Source organism: Sturnus vulgaris, chromosome W (genome assembly GCF_052056855.1).
Source record: "Sturnus vulgaris isolate bStuVul1 chromosome W, bStuVul1.hap1, whole genome shotgun sequence".
Taxonomy (NCBI): Eukaryota; Metazoa; Chordata; class Aves; order Passeriformes; family Sturnidae; genus Sturnus; species Sturnus vulgaris.
This window is the reverse complement of record NC_142282.1, coordinates 19,201,846-19,215,502: the sequence shown is the minus strand read 5'-3', so window position 1 is coordinate 19,215,502 and position 13,657 is coordinate 19,201,846. Positions and strand designations below refer to the sequence as shown.

The following is a 13,657-nucleotide window of genomic DNA, read 5'->3' as shown; positions in this document are numbered from 1 at the left end:
CCACTTCCCAGGAAGCTGGGCTTCAGTACATGTAGTGATTGCTCCAGAAGGCAAACACTGTAAATAACGAATGCCTTCCCTTCCTTCTTCCCTTCGCTTTTCTATCTGAGCTGGGGAGGATGTTGGAGAGACAGCACTGATGCTGTGATAGCGCTGCTCAGCAGAAGCCAAAACACTGGTGTGTTCTCAACACCTTTCTAGTTACCAATGCAAAGCTGAACTCCAGTTTAGCCAGATCCAATACGCTTTATCTCAACCCATGAGTTTTACTTTTTTTCAGATTCTCTCCCCCATCCCACTGGGGATGGGGGAGTGAGGGAATGGCTTCATGGTGCTTAGCTGGGTTAAACCACAATACACTTTAAAAAACCCCAACCAATGAGCAACATTTAAAATTTAACATTTCAGTAGGAATTTTCTTTGGAAGGTTAATTTGCAGTAAATGAGAATATATAATTGACAACAAAAAGGGAAGAAGATAACATACAGAAGTAGTGCTTTAAATGTGTAGTTACCTGCAGCATAAACTTTTTTCAATATTACTGTCCTTGCTATCTTGGTTTCACTTCATTTTTTATTTTATATTGTGTTATGATGATAGTTTTTCATACATTATGCTTAACAACTGCTGCCCTTTCACTGTTTCCCTTTCTCAAAGGGGTTCTTTGTATCACTTCCTTTGTGCACTGTAGTTTTCTCCTCCCTGGAACGTCTTTTACAATATCTGTTTTTTCTTATAAAGCAGCAAGAGTATATGTTGATACTGAATATACAAGTCTATCTTTGAATATATGTAAATTGGGGTTCTACTTCTCTGTTTGAACTGTAACAATGATGCATTGTTGTGCTAGTTTATATTAATTTATTTTTCTTTTTGTAAGGAGGGAAAGGAACCAGTAATGGAAATAATTCCTTGTAAGGACCTTGGCAGCTTCCTTTAGACCTGACAAAACCAATCAGTGTCTGATTTTTAATACTGACACATTGTTCCACCAATGAAAAAGTTAGATGCGTCTTTGTGAACATGCATTTTAAAATGAACAACCCCCAGGAAGCTCTCTTTCCCTTCCAGCCTGAGTACAAGTAACAGGCCGGCCGAGTGGGCTCTGCCGCAGGGCCGGGCCCCTTCTCAAAAAGCCCACTGGGCCTTGTCTCGGCAGGGACGAGTCTCCCTCCCCCCAACACAGCCAAACCGAGCCCACGGCTCCACTAAAATACTACTACTGCTAAATTTCACCAAAAACCACCGGGCAGGGGGAGGAGAAGCCATCAACCTGCAGATGCTGCCACTGTATTCTAATCTAGCTGCTAAGATCCTAGTTTCTCCCAGCACGGCTGCCAAAAAATTCTCCATCATAAACAGCTCCAACCAGCACCCATCAGGGATCACATGACCATCTACAAGCCTTAAACGAGATAGTAACTCTTTCATTACACAAATAAGACATATAAACCTTCAATCCTCTCACAAATAAAAGAAAGGGACAAAGTAATAGACACACAGAAAAATAACACAAAAACAACAAAGTAAAACAGAAAAGAAAAATCAGATCCCAAATAAGAGAAGATAAAGAAAACCTTAAGCTAAAATTCTCTTATAAGCTATAGTAATAAACTATAATATATTAAATATCCCTATAAGTCATAAAAAAGCATAAGGAGAGAAGCGTTCATATTATAAACATAAGCAAAACCATCCATACCAAACAAATGTTAAAGTAACTATAATTTAATTAAAAAAAATTTAAAAAACAATAAAAACCCTTTACCCCCAAAAAAGAAGAAAAACACCTCTGTTCTCAAAAATAATCTCAAAGTTAGATAAAAAAGCCTTTGCTTCTAAAGTACTCATCCTTAAAACTAATACACCATAAGTTAACATAGCCCTCAAAAACAATGTCTTGGTTTGAAAGACAGGTAAGGAAAGGCGAGAACCCCTTTTCTGAGATGCAGAGTGCAACCCCCTCCCTTCTAATTATTATAGTTTCAAATCAGAGGCTTTGAGGCAGAAGATATGGGGATAGGAATAACAGTTCTTTACTGATATCTAAAAAGGCAAAAAAGCAGAAACAACAGCTATAAAAATTGACAACAAAACAGAACAGTATAGCTCAGTTCCAGACCCTTTTAGCCACAGGTCCTCTCTCCCTGCGCTCAGTTACCGGTGCTGGGGGCAGGGCAGGTCCCGCGCAGTTGAAGAGGGCTGGGTGACGGCAGCAGCTGCCCAGGGGTGAGAGAGATGGAGGAGCGACTCCCCCCTCACCGTGTCGGTCGTGGTGCTCAGCAGAGTGTCCGGAGGTAGGAGGATGAAGTGGGAAAGGAGCAAAGCGATGTCCGACGGCAAGGAATGTGACTCTCGGCACTGGGATGGCAGGGAAGGCTTCTAGGTAGGAGCTCCAGCCATCTTCCTTCCACTCCACCAGTGAATGAGAGAACAAGAGCCAGAGAGCCTAGACCCCTGTCCCACCTTTCCTTTTCCTGTCTCCCCCTATCCCCCACCCCTCTGCAAGAGAAAACTATTGCTACTAAGGTGTAGCCACAAATACTTAGCATAAAAATGGGAACAATTCAACCCCCAACGTGATCCACCCCTGAATTTTTCCCATACTAATATGCTATATCAAATTAAACTGTTACATTATATACATACATGCAGTTACAGATATAGGCACAGTACTATAGGTATTTCACCCTAAAACAAGGTCTCCTTGGGGTATGCATCTGGTCTCTCCACTCTTTTGCATCACCCACCAGGTGCAACCTGGTCCCTGAGCGAATACAACTCCCCGGGGATGGGATTGTCTTTGCTGGAGGCAGGATTCACCCAAACAGTTTTTCCTAGCATACCTCTCATGTGTACCACTGGAACCTTATCTCCATCTTATATTCGCAAGAGCTCAGATTAGGCAGGGCCTGCTCGGTTAGTGGAACCTCGGGTGTTCACTCACCATGTGGCCTTTGGGAGATTAATCACCCAGTTCTTGAAAGTTCCCCCACCCAGTGCCTTCAAGGTGGTTTTAAGCAGGCCATTGCACCGTTCAACTTTCCCTGCAGCTGGTGCATGGTAGGGGATATGGTACACCCACTCAATGCCGTGTTCTCTAGCCCAGGTGTTTATAAGGCTGTTCTTGAAATGAGTCCCATTGTCTGACTCAATTCTCTCAGGGGTACCATGCCTCCAAAGAACTTGTTTTTCCAGGCCCAGGATGGTGTTCCGAGCAGTGGCATGAGGCACAGGGTAGGTCTCCAACCATCCAGTGGTGGCTTCCACCATGGTCAGTACATAGCACTTGCCCTGGCGAGTTTGAGGCAGTGTGATGTAGTCAATCTGCCAGGCCTCTCCATACTTATATTTGGACCATCGCCCCCCATACCAGAGGGGCTTCACCCACTTGGCTTGCTTGATGGCAGCGCACGTCTCACAGTCATGGATAAACTGAGAATTATTGTCCATGGTTAGATCCACCCCTCGGTCTCTTGACCTCCTATAGGTGGCATCTCTGCCCTGATGACCTGAGGCATCAAGGGCCCATCAAACCAGGAACAACTCTCCCTTGTGTTGCCAATCTAAATCTGTCTTTGAAACCTCTATCTGTGCCGCCTGATCTACCTGCTCATTGTTTTGGTGTTCCTCATTAGCCCGACTCTTGGGGACATGGGCATCTACGTGACGGACTTTTACAGGCAGCTTCTCTATCCGGGTGGCAATGTCTTTCCACTCATCGGCAGCCCAGATTAGTTTTCCCTTACGTTGCCAGTTAGCCTTTTTCCACCTTTCCAGCCAACCCCACAGAGCATTGGCTACCATCCATGAATTAGTGTAAAGGTAGAGCTTTGACCATGTCTCTCTTTAAGCAATGTCCAGGGCCAGCTGAACAGCTTTGAGTTCAGCAAGTTGACTCGATTGACCTTCTCCTTCAGTAGCTTGTGCAACCTGTCGTGTGGGGCTCCATACGGCTGCTTTCCACTTCCGGTTCATCCCCATGATGCAGCAGGAACCATCAGTGAAAAGAGCATAGCGTGTTTCATCTGCTGGCAGTTGGTTATATGGTGGGGCTTCTTAGGCCCGGGTCACATGTTCCTGTTCCTCTTCGTCAGCAAGACCAAAGTCTTCCCCTTCCGGCCAGTTGGTAATTATCTCCAAAATCCCAGGGCGATTCGGATTTCCAATACGGGCGCATTGCGCGATGAGGGCAATTTATTTGCTCCATGTGGTGTCAGTGGCATGGTTGGTCAAGGGAGCCTTTCCTTTAAACATCCACCCCAGCACTGGTAGTCTGGGTGCCAGGAGGAGTTGTGTTTCCGTGCCAATCACCTCTGAGGCATCTTGAACCCGTTCATAGGCGGCCAAGATCTCCCTCTCCATTGGAGTATAGTTGGCCTCGGACCCTCTGTAGCTTCGACTCCAGAATCCCAGTGGTTGGCCTCGCGTCTCACCAGGCACCTTTTGCCACAGGCTCCAGGACAGACCATGGTTCCCGGCTGCAGAATAAAGCACGCTCCTCACTTCTGGTCCCGTCCTGAGTGGGCCGAGGGCTACTGCATGAGCAATCTCCTGCTGGATCTGGGCAAAGGCTTGCTGCTGCTCAGGGCCCCAGTGGAAATCGTTCTTCTTGCGGGTGACCAGGTAAAGAGGGCTCACAATCTGGCTGTACTCGGGAATGCGCATCCTCCAAAAGCCTATGGCACCTAGGAAGGCTTGTGTTTCCTTCGTGCTTGTTGGTGGAGACATTGCGGTGATCTTATAGATGACCTCACTGGGGATCTGGCGCCGTCCATCTTGCCACTTTACTCCCAGGAACTGGATCTCTTGGGCAGGCCCTTTGACTCTGCTCTTTTTAATGGCAAAGCCGGCTCCCAGCAGAATCTCAATGATGTTTTCTCCTTTCTGAAATACCTCCATTTCCGTGTCCCCCCACACAATGATGTCATCAATGTACTGCAGATGTTCTGGAGCTCCACCCTTCTCCAGTGCAGCCTGGATCAGTCCATGACAGATGGTGGGACTGTGTTTCCACCCCTGGGGCAGTCGGTTCCAGGTGTACTGCACACCCTTCCAGGTGAAAGCAAACTGAGGCCTGCACTCTGCTGCCAGAGGAATGGAGAAAAATGCATTGACAATGTCAATGGTGGCGTACCACTTTGCTGCCTTGGACTCCAGCTCCTACTGGAGGTCCAGCATGTCTGGCACAGCAGCGCTCAGTGGTGGAGTCACTTCATTCAATGCACAATAGTCCGCTGTCAGTCTCCATTCTCCTTCAGATTTACCCAGAGGCCAGATGGGGCTTTTGAAGGGTGAGTGGGTTTTGCTGACCACCCCTTGGCTCTCCAGTTCACGGATCATCTTGTGTATGGGGATCACAGCATCTCGATTCGTCCGGTACTGCCCGCGGTGCACTGTCGAGGTAGGAATTGGCACCTGTTGCTCTTCCACCCTGAGGAGTCCCACTGCAGATGGGTTTTCTGATAGCCCAGGCAGGGTGTTCAACTGCTTAATGCCCTCTGCCACCACAGCAGCTATTCCAAAAGCCCACCTGAGTCCCTTTGGGTCTTTGTCATAGGCATTCCTGAGGAAGTCTATGCCTAGAATACATGGTGCCTCTGGGCCAGTCACAATTGGATGTTTCTGCCACTCTTTCCCAGTCAGGCTCACCTCAGCCTCCAGCAAAGTCAATTCCTGAGATCCCCCGTAACCCCGGCAATTGAAACAGTTTCCTTCCCGACATGTCCCGATGGTATTAATGTACACTGTGAACCAGTGTCAACCAATGCACTGTGTTCCTGTGGCTCTGATGTGCCAGGCCATCGGATCCACACCGTCCAAAAGATCCAGTTTTCCCGTGCTTCTGCCTGGCTAGAGGCAGGGCCCCTCTAGCCCTGGTTATTATTTCTCTCCTGGGCATACATACTGGAGGTTCCTTCAAGGGGATCTCACAGATCATCCTCCCTTCTGTAATACCCTGCACCTTGGTCATGGGAGGCTGAGGCTACCTTCACTTTAGTGGGGTTCCCTCTGTTAGTGTTCCCCTCCCTGAGTTGGTGCACCCATGCTGCCAGGACAGAAGTGGGTTTCCCATCCCACCTTCTCATGTCTTCCCCGTGGTCACGTAGAAAAAAACATAGGTCAGCACGTGGGGTGTACTCTCCCTCCCTATGTGGGGGGCGTTGGGCTCTACTTTTGGGGTCCATGTCTCGCACTGGTGCTGCACTGATCTTCCTCACCTCTTCCCTTATCTCCATCTCGTCCTTAAACTCCTCTTTGAGTTCCTTAACCATGGCAGAGACATGAGCCTGCATTGGGCCAGCCATCATACTCTCAAAATTTCTGTGCCTGTTGGCAGCAGAACCCACTGTCACATGGTTGGTATCAGCATCAATCATTGCAATAAAGGGGGTATATTGAGATGGGCCTAGGTTTGCCAGATTCCACAACATTCTGCCCTGTGCACCTGACCTTGTCAGGGTCATTGTCATGCTGTCCATCCCTCCCAAAGTGCACCTCCAGTACTGCCACTTCTCTCAGCTGATGGATCCCTTCCTCAAGGATATTCCAATGCATTCTCTGGTGGTGCTCCTGCATTCTCTCTCTATGGACAAACCTCTCTCTCACACTCATTAAAAGTCGCTCCCAGAGGGAAAGGAGGCCTGTCTGCCTTACAAATACCAGGTCCACACCTGAGTCCTGGCTCAAGGATCCCAAATTCCTTGCCTCAGTACCATCCAGTTGCACACCTGTACCCATAAGGTCCCAGACCCGCAGTAACCAGGTTGTAAAAGGCTCACGGCCCCGTCGTACAATGTCTTTTCGCAGGTTACGGAGACTCTCGTATGACAGGGACTTGGTGATGATCTCAACTTCTGGCTCCCCTGCTGGGTGTGAGGGGCCCCCTTCCTGACCCTTTTTATCTAGGTGCCTTGTTTTCATCTTAGACTTCCTATTTTCCGCAGGGGCAACTGCCGCTGGTTGTGAGTGCCCTTGCAGTTCAGCTGGAACCTGGACAGATGTAACGTCTGTGGGTCCCACTGCTGCACCATCAGAGTCTCCCTCTTTAAGGCAGGGGGAGGGTTTCTCACCAGCTAAGGAAAGGTACTCCTTCAGCATCTGGCCCATCTCACGTATCTCCTTTGCTAGAACCCCCACCCATTCTGGGTGGTTCCTTTCCGAGGTGGGCTGTGGGGCAGTGTCAGGCTCTAGGGTAATATCCCTAGTTTCTTGGACAGGATCAGGCTCTGGGGCAGCATCACGATTTCCTGGGGTAGGTATCAGGGTTGTTATCCAAGTCAATCTCCCCTTATCTCTGAATGTTAGATAGAAGAGGTTTAACAGGGATATCAGCAACACCAGCCACAGTATAATGTCTTTGGCATTTAGCGCTGATTTGAACCCCTGGAAGACTGGTGGGGTGGACTTCAAAAACTGTGTGATGGGTTGGGAGAAAATTTCACCTGCTGCCACTTCCTCACAGTAAGTACTATTAATGAAGTAGCCCCAGAAACATACACTTAGAGTGTGATAGCTCTGAATCCATGTGTCCATCTTCCAGAGAAAATTAAAGATCCATGAATTCCTCAACTGATCAACCCACAAAATGAACTGGATAATAGTCACAGTAACCTTGGTTATGAGACTCATGTTTAAAAAAGGCCTTGCAAATGGGAGAGATATAGCAGTGACCACATGGAGGCCAATCCAGGGTAAGCTGGACAGCATGGTGTCACCTACCACAAACTTGGGTAACTGAAGAACTGTTATTCCCTTTTCTACCCCTCTCTCAATGCCTTCAGGCAATGCCCCATGTTCTGGGTGCCAAAATCTGTCTCGGTTTGAAAGACAGGTATTTGCTAAGAAAAGGTGAGAACCCCTTTTCTGAGATGCAGAGTGCAACCCCCTCCCTTTTAATTATAGTTTCAAATCAGAAGCTTTCAGGCAGAAGATATGGGGATGGGACTAACAGTTCTTTACTGATATCTAACAAGGCAAACAGCAGAAGCAACAACAGCTATAAAAATTGACAACAAAACAGAACAGTATAGCTCAGTTCCAGTTTCTTCTGGCCACAGGCCCTCTCTCCCTGCGTTTAGTTACCGGTCCTGGGGGTAGGGCAGGTCTCGCGCCGTCGAAGAGGGCTGGGTGATGGCAGCAGTGGCCCGGGGGTGAGAGGGATGGAGGAGCGACTCATCCCTCATGGTGTCGGTCGTGGTGCTCAGCAGAGTGCCCGGAGGTAGTAGGATGAAGTGGGAAAGCAGCAGAGCAATGTCTGACAGCAGGGAACGCAGCTCCTGGCGTTGGGATGGCGGGGGAGATGCTAGGTAGGAGCTCCAGGCATCTTCCTTCCACTCCACCAGTGAGCGAGGGAACGAGAGCCAGAGAGCCCAGACCCTTGTCCCACCTTTTCTTTTCCTGTGTCCCCCTATCCCCCACCCCCCTGCGAGAGAAAAGTATTGCTACTAAGGTGTAGCCACCAATACTTAGCATAACAATGGGAAAAATTCCACAGAAAGAAAAGGGAACAATTCAACCCCCAACTAATTATTATAAGAAAAACTATAAATCAAGGGGAGCGACTTTTACACAATAATCTAATTTCCACTCTCCTAGGCGGCTGATCATTATACCATTAAAGCCACAAAAAACTCTTTTCTTATAAAGAAGTCGCCATAAACTAACAAGAGAGACTCCTTCCTCTCCCTAAACAAATTAGAAAAAGGCTTTTATATATAGTAAACTGACTAATTTATTTCTGTACATTGTCAATATAAACTAACAAGGGTGTAGGGAGAAGAAAAATATTCTAAAAATTTTATGCTAATTCTTATAATTTTTTTCTTTTAATTTCTGTTAATAAAGTTTTTCTTTATACCCTTAAAAATTTAAACCTACTTTTCCTTGCTTCTAACCCTCTGACAAAAGAAAGTTCTAAAGAATACACTAGCAATTTACCAACGCTAAACCCACCACATAAATTAATACATTAACCGAAAAATCTCATCAAACCAAAACCACTACACAAAATTAATATTTCTGCCCAATTTCCAGCTAAAACCACCACAATTGTTTAAAAACTTTTCAATGCAACAGTTCTTTGATTTCTTTAATTCAGATAATATTAAGGTGTCCTGGTTTAAAGGACAGGTGTCTGCTAAGGAAGGTGGGAACCTCCCTTGGAGTGGGAAATATGACTCCCTTCTCTCCAAATTATTATAACTTTGAAATTCCGGAGCTTTCAGGCAAAGATAAGGGAAAAGGAATAAAAGTTCTTTACTACTATGTATATATCGCAAGAGAAACAACAACGGCAGCAACAACAAACAAAAAAGTCTCAATGGCAGCCTTCTCTCAGCCATCAGCACTTTCCCCTTTGGTGTAATGGCCACAGCTGGTAGGGGTGCTGGTGGCTCCCGGCCAGGCATGACAGGTGTGATGATTCCCCAGCGGCTGCAGGGGGCGCTGTGGGGCAAGCTCAGTCACCTCTCCACATGGTTAATGGCGGCTCAGTAGGCGGAAGAGAGAGAGAGAAGGGGCTTTCCTTTGCAAAGCCACAAGAGGCAGCAGCTCTCAGCGCCATTCGGAAACTGAATGGACTGCAGCAGGAAACCTTGGAGCAGCAGGCTGGAACAGCAGAGGCGAGCACACCCAGGGTGGCAAACAAAGTGTAGCAAAGTCTTGGGAGCCATGCCAGAAGCCGTGGAGTGTCTGGGCGGATATGGGGTGTCGGGTTAAAGTATAGTAAAAAGCCCTGAAGCTTGGCAGAAAACAGCGGAACTGGCGGGGGATCGCTCTCTTGGATAGCTCACCGGCGATGGCTGGCCCCGGGGTCGGGCCAGCCCGGCAGGGAGGGCTCCCGGCTCCAGGTGTAGCACTCACTGGCTCTGGGCTCCCAAGCTAGCAGAGAAGCAAGCTGGCAGGCCCCAGTCACAGTGCCAAAGGAAAAGGGAAAAAAAAAAACCCAAAAACATGCAAAAAACACAGGGCAACAGGATATTCAGTCAGAGGCACCACGCCCCATGGCCACCGAGACGATCACCCCACTGGAAGGAAGCAACAGTCCCTGGTACCCAACCCTCGCAGGATGCCGGGTGGTCTCTCACCCATCACGATACTCCCGGAGCTGGGGGAGGGGGCAGCAGTCACCATTCCGGACACAAAACAAAAACCAACCAAACAAAAAAATGGATATGGGATTAAAACCATCCCTAAGACTTAAAGTAACAGATTTATTTTTTCAGTCTAGAGGTAGAAATGCTGCATTACTACTGGTAGCTATTGCACAAAGTCGATAATACAAAAGTTTCTAAATATTGATAAATGACTCATTAGAAAACTTGTTTGTTTTGATTTATCTGACTTGTCAAGCCCTTAATTGTTGCATGGATATTTTGTGTGAAATAACATGTCTTGAACTGTCAATTTTCTTCCCTAACTGCTCTATATTTTGAGCATTCTTCCTTTATAACCTTCTTTGACTGCCCTAGACAGAGAAACCACATCTCCTCTCGACTTTTGTTTTGTTAGCTAAACAAACCAGCCCCTTCTACTCTCCTCTTGGAAAACTTACTATTTCCCTGACCATCCTAGCTAGCTGTCTGCACTTGTTCCACTCTTGGATCTGGATCTTGCCAGTTCATGTTTTTTATCTATCTGTGAAGAAGGTATCTAATTTAAGTGTCTGCTTTTGGAGGGATTTTTTTTTCCATTTAATATCTGTATAATTACTGTAGCAGTAATATCAAGAAAGAACTAGCATTATTAGTGATTGTCTCTGGTGTTTACAGCTTTCCAAGGTGAACAGGAAGGGAAAGTAAACAAATTCCCCCCTCCCCCCTTGTCTTTGTGTTACATATGGGATTTCCAATAATACTGAATAGTTATGTGACCTTAATCAGTTTTGATGCAGTTTAAGTCAGGAGAGGAGAGCTCATCGGACATGGTCTTTTTCTTGTATGTACAACTTATGTGTGAAAGGTGTTCTTTAACTTCTTAACTTTAAATGAAAACTTAAGTTCTAAAAGTGTTGTTAGCTCTTGTGGGTTTGCAGTTGCAGACTCATTGTGGAAAAAGTTAGGTCTCTTTTTTTTCTTTAAGAATTGCTCATTTATGTAACTAAGAAACAACTGAAATTCTTTGTATATTGGTATTCATTTCAGGTAAAGAAGCTTCAGTATCAAGTAGCATTTGAAACTGCTCTGTGTGTTTGATGGCTGTTTTCTCCTGGATTAAAAAAACCCCAAACACAGCAATCCACACAGCATATATCTATCTGCAGCAGTTTCCTTAACTAGATTTTTGCACCTGTAATGTATTATATTTTTAACAAACAAATGTAATTTAGTGGTGGGAATGAGCCTGTGGCAAGTGCAGCAAAGGAAGTTAACTCAGTGTTGGGTGGAAGTTTTTTGTATATTGGTTGTGTTGTCCCTTGTCACACCACACCACTTCCAGCCCCACTCCCACCCAAAGTAATTTAGTTGTGTGTAGATAGGGAAACACTGAAAAGTTAACTTCACTGGTTCATGAAAACTTTGTGCAGGAAAAATACTTAGAACATTATTTCTTTGTTTTGCTTGGAATCTCTACATATGTATTAGCAGTGGTATTATATGTTGTCATTGGTGTGGCATAAGAAAGAATGATATAAAGATTATTAAGGAAATGCCAGTGATATTTTGGTTTATATGTACTGTATATGTAATTTGCAAAACTTGACTTGTAGAGTAAGTATAAACAAATCACTATTTCAGAATCTTAAGTAAACAACATAAATGCTGACAGAAGTCTTACTATTTCATGGATTAACACAGGACCCTGTCTGTTATAGGTAAATGTATATACAAGTTTCTTTAATTTATTTTGTCTTCAGAAAATATAATGTGTCACTGTTGACTTCGTTTTAGAGAGATGAGACACTCTTTTCATGGAGTGAAAGAAGCTACAGGTTTATTTCACTCATCCCTTTATATAGAGTTTTACAAACATCTCATATCTATCCCCAGTTGGTCAGTAACAAGCTGTTACCCTGTATTGATTGGCCAGTTCACCAGAGATGTGTACGTGTGGGAAAGAGTTTGTTTTGAGATATTGTTTGCATTTTTCTCTTTGACAGTTTGAAATAGTTGACACAGGTGCAGACCAACTGTCTCAGTCCTAGGATTCTTTCTCAGGGAAACAAGCTGTTTTTCACTGTTGCAGGGTTCTATTCTTAGAAGAGGCTGGTAGCTTTCTCACCTCTATGTTGATGCCTAGAAAGGCTACCTGGAACAGAGACTAGACAGAGCAAAAGGAATAAAATAGGTATTTACTGAAAGGCCTTAGAAGGATACACCTTGGGCAGTACAAGAGCCTGGCCAGGGCTACACCCAGGATGAATCCAAGATGGCTCCCGGTCACAAGTTTTTACACTTCTGTAAGTTTTGGTTCATCTACATATTGGGGTCAATTGTCCAACCACAGCCCCAGGTCATGAAGTCTCAACCCCTGGTTTGCCCCCTTCACTTTGCTGTTGTTTATGCTTTTTGGGTACCAGTTGTCCTTGATTCTCTAGCTAGGAAGAGATTGTTTTGTCTAACTACCCTGTGAAGAGAATTTGCTAACAACTAATATGAAGTTTCAGAGTTACATACCAGGCAGCAGAGAATCTGAAAAATATAAAAGCTAAAACCCAAGGCATCAACATCGACCAAGTTAGAATTCAGTCTGTGAGGCTTCTCCAGGCCTGCTGTTTAGCCACCACAATCATGCTTGAATTTTTAAATTTCATTAGTATAACAATAGTGTATTGTAATGTGTGATATTTGTAAATTTTTGTTGTTTTGGAAATGCAGTTCAAATTATTGTGATGATATTGTTTTTGGGGGGGTTGCTGGTGGTTTGATTTTTTTTTTGTTCTTTTGTTTGTTTCTTTTAAAATGTGGACTTCCTTACAATTGGGATCTTCATAGTGAATAAAAACTAGATGAACAGATTCCTTTTCATTAGTCGAATATAAAAATTATGCTGTTTTACAGGAAATAAACTAGTTCAGTGGTGACTAAACCTTTTCTTTCTGCAGAGGGGGTGAAGCTGTGAGGGAGCATGGCCGGGACACCTGACCTGGCCAAAGGGATATTCCACACCATAGAATGTCATGCCCAGTATATAAACTGAGGGAGTTGGCCGGGAGAGGCTGATCACTGCTCGGGAACGGGCTGGGCATTGGTCAATGGGTTGTAAGCAACTGTATTGCGCATCACTTATTTCTCTTGGGGTTTATTCCTCTCTCTTTTTTATCTCCCTTTTCATTACAATTAGCAGTAGTAGTAGTATATTCTACTTTATTTAAATTATTAAACTGTTCTTATCCCATGGGTTTTTTGCCTTTTTCTGATTCTCTTCCCCATCCCACCTGGAGTAGGTGTGTGATAGGAATGAGCAGCTGCATGGCACTTAACTGCTGGCTGGGGTTAAACCATGACAAAAATATACCAAGATGTTGTATTTGTCACTTTTCTTACTGTTTGACATTTGCACTTGTAAATTATTCCTTTTGTTTTTGCTAACTTCTTATATGAAAAATATCTCCTCCAAAACTGGGAGGTGAATATAGTAGCTGATTGCTTAAACTGATTATGGATTAAGTGCTGTCCACTGCATTATGAGCCAAAAAAGTTTTGTTGCCAATTT

General features: G+C 45.1%; 1 protein-coding gene across 5 annotated transcripts in view; it reads left to right on the top strand.

Moving 5' to 3' along the window:
* The window catches only part of LOC148220021 (nipped-B-like protein), a 167,515-nt gene that overhangs the window by 27,140 nt on the left and 126,718 nt on the right, over positions 1-13,657 (top strand). The gene's annotated exons all lie outside the window — the stretch shown is intronic.